Source organism: Egretta garzetta, unplaced genomic scaffold, assembly GCF_000687185.1.
Source record: "Egretta garzetta isolate BGI_Z169 unplaced genomic scaffold, ASM68718v1 scaffold9, whole genome shotgun sequence".
NCBI lineage: Eukaryota > Metazoa > Chordata > Aves > Pelecaniformes > Ardeidae > Egretta > Egretta garzetta.
This window is the reverse complement of record NW_009260763.1, coordinates 1,653,184-1,659,183: the sequence shown is the minus strand read 5'-3', so window position 1 is coordinate 1,659,183 and position 6,000 is coordinate 1,653,184. Positions and strand designations below refer to the sequence as shown.

The following is a 6,000-nucleotide window of genomic DNA, read 5'->3' as shown; positions in this document are numbered from 1 at the left end:
ATGCAAGGGGGGGGGAGAAGGGCACCTACATCTCCCGCCCGTGTCGTCGCGTCCCGTCCTCCTCCTCCCCCCTCCCTCCCCCGCCCCGAAAGACTGCGAAAGCTTAACTTGTTCTTAAATTGCCTTTGGCAAACCAAGCCCCACCGCCGCGAAACCTCTGTAGGGGACAAATACTGGGTCTGTTTAAAGGGTCTGAAAGGTGATTAAAATGGGTTAAACTCGCCCTCTTGGGGGGGGTTCAGCGCCTTGGTGCAGGGGGAAACCCGCCCTGAGGTGGGCTGAACCCGGTCAGGTGCGGTGCCTCGGTGCCTGCCAACCGCTAGAGGTTTTAAAAATAAATAAAATAAATAAAAGGAGAGCCTAGAGACAAAACTTCAGGCCAGTAGCACCTCTCTGCATTAACAAATAGTCTGCAAAAGGTTCAACTCCTTTCGAACTCGGTTTTGAAAAGCACTGCTGCGTCCTGTTCTTAATTGATGCCCTTATAGCTTTCTTTTGTTGAATTAATTATGCATGTGACCTATGAATTTCCATATTTTCATATAAAGTGACAGCTCTGATTTCTGTTAAGGCAATCTGAACCTAAGTGCTCTACTGAACTTGTTCTTTAATGAGAAACATCAGAAGGATTTAGACGTAATTGCTATTCTTTATGCTTCAGCAGTGAAGGCAGCGGCATTTTTGCATTGCAGAAGGATGTAGCACTGTATTTTCCCATCCGAAGGTTTATTGTATGTTCACTTCCTTCAGCCTTTTACTGCGGGATACTTGTTTTCAGTTCAGTGGCATGGTGACAGGTAATGTGTTCTGATACGTCTGGGCATGAAGTGTTCAAAATGCTTAGTGGCTGCATTACAGCTAATAAAAACTAATTACACATTTCAGTAGCCAACTAAGTAAACACCGAGCATCTTCAGAACTCTATAATCCATGTTCATCAAGCATCCGTAATAGAAACATCTCCTTCCCCGCATGGACAGTTGGTTCATTCTGTGGTAGCTCAGTATTGCTAGGTTTAGTTTCCGTTTCATGTCTCATACTGCATAGTTTGATATTTTATTTTTGCTGAAGGGGGAAAAGGGGCACGTAATTAGCTCACCCATATCTCCTGTTCTCACCAGCCTGCAAATAGGTTATTGATGAGAGTTTTTGATTCTGCCCTTTCCTTCCCCTGTCTCTGCCTGCAAGGTGCATGTCCCGTTAGCAGCAGCAGTGTAACCCTCTTCACTATCCGTTAACCCAGCAAACCAAATCTGAGTTTGACAAGCAATTTAATTTGTACATCTGTTCATTTGCTGACTTTTTTCCTGGGTTGGACAAGAAGAAGATGACATATAATACGGATAACAGTTTGCATGCTGGTGATAGTCAACTTTGTTCATCTAGACAGCAGTATGTCTGAGTACAGCCTAGCCAGAGAAGAAAGGAGAACTTAGTGACTGAAGGTACTGTTACACAGGACCAGAGCTGTGATATCTCTCTTCTGTCATTTTTTCTTCATCTGTGTTATCACAGCATTTGGGAATCTTCTTTATGGACTAGGTTCCTGCTGTGCTCAGTGTCACATCACCGAGGCTTTTTACATGGGCTTTGCAGGGGGTGTCCATGGATCACGGCTAAGTGACTGAGGAAAATGACAAAGAAAAAATAACAATCTGCCAGTTATGTGGGAATCTGCATCTGGAGAAAAGGGCAGTTACTGTATTGCACTTCTTTAAACAGGGAAGTTTTAAACTTACTTTCATCCTCCTGGAACTAAATATTAGTGAAAGGAAACAGAAAGTGTCTGAGTCATTTAAACCCTTGTAGTGTCCTCCAGCCTTCAGCACGACTATGTCAGCCACTTTTTGGGATCCTGTGCAGTTCATGAGACAGGATGATTTCCCTGTCTAGAGAAATGAGTACCCCTTATAGATCGTACTCTGCCTCCTGCTAAAAGCAGTGTCAGAATCTGTGGTTTAGTTTCCACCTGTAGGTCAGTTTGAATCAAATTGTAGCTAGCTGCTTTTGAGAGTGGATGTGGCTGAGATTAGTATCTGTCCTGCTGTAATTGAGCAAAAAATTCTATACATAATATTTGCTGATAAACCAGAAGTAATGTCATAGTGACATGATTCACTTTGCTAATCTCACTAGAGATGTTTTGTTAAATTACTCTTTATTTTAAAATGAAAAGTCTGTCTAGTCTCTAGAGTAAGCTTTTGGTTTCGCTCGTTACCTCACCAGCAGTGCGCTGTTAAAGCAGGGGCACTTCTCAGCCCTCTTTCCTCTTTGCGCCTGGAATAAGACTGGCTTGAGTTTGCAGAGAGGGAGAGGTGAAGACAGTGATTCGTTTAAATAAAAATAATATGCAGCAATTTCCTTATGTTAACTGGTGAAAGAACAGATCATAGAATCATGCAATTCTAATAAGCTAAACTCTTTGTGTATGACTCGTTTTGAAATCTTCAGAATACCCAGGTCAAATGATAAGCATTTGGCTGAAACATTCCTGAGAAATATACTGGTTGTGTAATCAGCAAAGGCTTTAGTTTGCATAAATGTAAGAGTTCACACATAAAATATTTTGGGGGTCATTCTGGAGAATGAGAAAAGGAAATCATTGGAGTGGATGAGAATAAGACAATAACACCGTGAACCTTCCCTCCATTTGGTCTTGGACTTCTCCCTGCAGCATCTTCCTCACATCTGAAGGTTCTTAGACCCCTGAGAAGTTAATTGTAGTAACTATTTTTTGTTGATTTTTTTCTTTTTTTTTAAATAAAACTTGTGAATATAAATGCATCATGAGGTTAAAAGAGCTCACAGATCCCCAAACCTAGATGTTGCTTGTTGTCATCTTCAGTGTTTATGGAAGCTGGACTGTACATTTACCCTGTAGGGATGCTGTAGACAAGTTCCTGAGACCTTTTGGGAAGGCAGGAGAGAGGCATTGTGTGTATATGTACGTTTCTAAATAACTTCGTGTTGTTTTAAGCATGCATTAGGCAGACCCAATTGAATCACAATGGGAAGCCTCTGAATAGGCAAGCAGGCGTGTTGCTACTAGCCTTACCTCTCCTACTTTTTCTGACCTGAATTTCTACTTCTTGTTGGTAAGCTGTGTCTCAAATTCCAAGTACTTCTTTGTAGGGCTGGGGAGGCAGGCTTTGCTACTCCTCCCTGATAAGGGCAATCAGTGTTCTTCTGTGCTTAGGAGAAAGGCTACTTTAAAATTAGTGTTTACTTTTCTCCTCAGCAGTGTTTCACTGTTTTCAGGAAATAGTTTATGCCCTCACTTTTCACCAAATCATTCCAAGGTGACTGTAATTTAATTTGTTTCACATTTTCCAGTCTATCAGTACAAATTTACTCTTGTACTATGTATTGACTCAATTAAATGTTTTTTAGTGCTTTAAAGCAGCTCTACCTTTGACAGGAAGCTGGTAGTACGAGTTAAGTAACTCTGTGCCTGGAATTCCTAGTTATCTAGAAATGTCAAACCAGAGGAGACTAAAGTCCTCTTGCAGGCAGAGGACTGAAGATTAGGTAAGGGGAATGTCACTGAAGCGCTTTCAAGTAATGGAGAAACTCCAAACAACTGTCTCACTTGTACTTTCTCCTCCATGGGAATAATTTATTGCCTTAGAGCTTCATCTATTAAGCTAAACAGATATTATAGGGGAGTTACTGAAATAATGGAACAGCAGGTAGAATCTCCTCTGACCAGTGAGAGATGCGAAACACTTCCCCATTGAAATTTCTGTATGTTCAGGAGATGTGCAAAACACATAACTGAAATTAATTCCATTTAATATACAAGGGCAAGTGCTGCTCAGCCACATTCTCCATGAGAACATGTTTAGGTGTTGGAGAGAACAGCACAAACCTGAAATTAATGAACTTTTTTAAATGACCAAAACTTGGATTTTGACTCTTGCTACTGAGGAGAGTTATGGATTTTTTTACTAGGAAGCTTGATAAGATAGGTGCGGTTATAGTTAAATTGTTTCTATAGCAAATATTGGATCTATTTGATCTGTTAGGTCTAACAAGTTGGAATTTTTGTTTCCTGGAATGACTTAAAATCACAGTATAAAACATCAGAATGTCAGAATAATTGCAGTCATGTTTGGTTTGTTCACATGCTGTTGGATAATGTAATGAAGACAAATACAATGCTAACATTCTTAAGCCTAGACTTGTCTCCTAGCGGTAGTGATGAATTTCAACTCCACCCTTGTTTGTACAAAGTCATTGTAACTCAACATTTCTCATAGTACTTCTCAGGAAGAACATGCTTCTTGTTGAGAGGTGTGGAATAAGTTAGGTTAAAATATGTCAATTCTGCAATATCCACCATCTAACAGTTTTTTTTGCCTCTCTGCACCCCAAAAGCAAAGTAATCAAACCTGAAAGTGATTTGGTTGAGTGATACAAGTGCTTTTTTTGGAAACTGTATTAGTTATGCTGGTCATTTGGAGGGATTTATGTGTTGCATGTGATTTACAGAAATCCAGCTACCTATGATATAAAATATTAAGTTTTGCAAATTATAGATGTAATGATTTTTTTAATATTAGAAGTTTGTAAAATAAGAACGTAGCAGCAGGTAAGTTAGCTTTTCAGAAATGAGACCATAATCTTTACAATTAGAAGTGATCCTGCAATGTTTAAGTGGGAAATAGCAGTATTTTAAATGCATAACCACAGTATTGTCTAACATCTGGCAGCATGCTGAGGATACACCTGTTGGATTGAATCCTCAAAGCCTGATTTATGAATCTCACATGAACATCATACTGTGTCTCTTCACTTGGTCAAGATGGTGGCGCTTTTGGTTGTGCACCTACAGAGTAGTGCTGTAGCAACAGCAGTGATACTGGAAAAAAAGTTTGATCCTTGCTCAGTCGCAGGACATGTCATGTGTATCCATGACTAGGACCTTAGCAATTATATCGTGCCCATAGGAGAGATATAGGGACTTTCTGGATCTATTACCTTTGACTGACAGGATTAGTTCCCCCATCCTTCCTTCCTCGAGTTTGTTATTGTCAGCTCAGGTGGCTCATGTCCATCTTTGCCGGCTTATGTCAGTCCTATTTTGCAGGGTTCACGTGGTAGCGGGAGCCTGAGTGCCTCACTCACCACCGTGAATTCTATGAGGCAGGAAGGTCAGCACTGAAAGCTTTAGCTATTTTTCACCCTAAGGACCCTGTGTGGATCTAGCTCTCAAGTCTGTATTCCAAAGAAGTCTAAATTCTAGTTACATCCTCCTGCCTCGTGATGGAGAGAACTCAGAGCCCCTGAAGAGTGGTTCAGATAGCTTAAGGAACGTGTTCAGGAGGGAGTTGGGTGAGAACCCTAGTCACAAGGATACAGGCGGAATTCAGACCATCTGTGTATGGTATTCAGTACCTAACTGTTGCACCATTCTTGTGTGCTCTAGCGCTTTTCAAATATTTACATTTCTTCTTGGCAGGTAGATGATGTCAGAAAGAATGCTACCTTGAAGAACACTCAACTACATAGTGTCATGAGCAGTAGCACGGTTACTGGCCTTTGATTACAGTTGTAGCTGTAATAAAACTTCAAAGGAGGTATTGTTCTGACTGGGTTTCTGAAGACTGGAACGTGTGTTTTGACTCTCCATGTACTGATCTGCTTTGTACAGGCATATGGTTCAATGTCTCTGACACTATACACTGACATTTTCATTAAAGATTTAGCCCTCTACTTTGAATATATTAATATGGGTTGGAAAGAATAAAATGAGTAATAAAAGGCAACTTGTTCATTTTGGGAAGGTTTTTCCCCTCTGTTTTTCTATATAGCACAGTAGGGTAAAAGTGTAAGTCCCCGAATGGACATATTTCACTGATGGTGACCTATTCTCCTTAATCTTTCACCCATATCATCAAAGCCTAGAAATTCTTTTTCCTAACACTGGTCATAGTGTCAGCGATCACAGGAGGCCACATATAACTGAAATTATTACATTACTGAAAAAAAATTGAAGTA

General features: G+C 40.4%; 1 protein-coding gene across 1 annotated transcript in view; it reads left to right on the top strand.

Moving 5' to 3' along the window:
• SH3BGRL2 (SH3 domain binding glutamate rich protein like 2) overlaps window positions 1-6,000 on the top strand; it is a 58,534-nt gene that overhangs the window by 14,401 nt on the left and 38,133 nt on the right. The window lies entirely within an intron of this gene.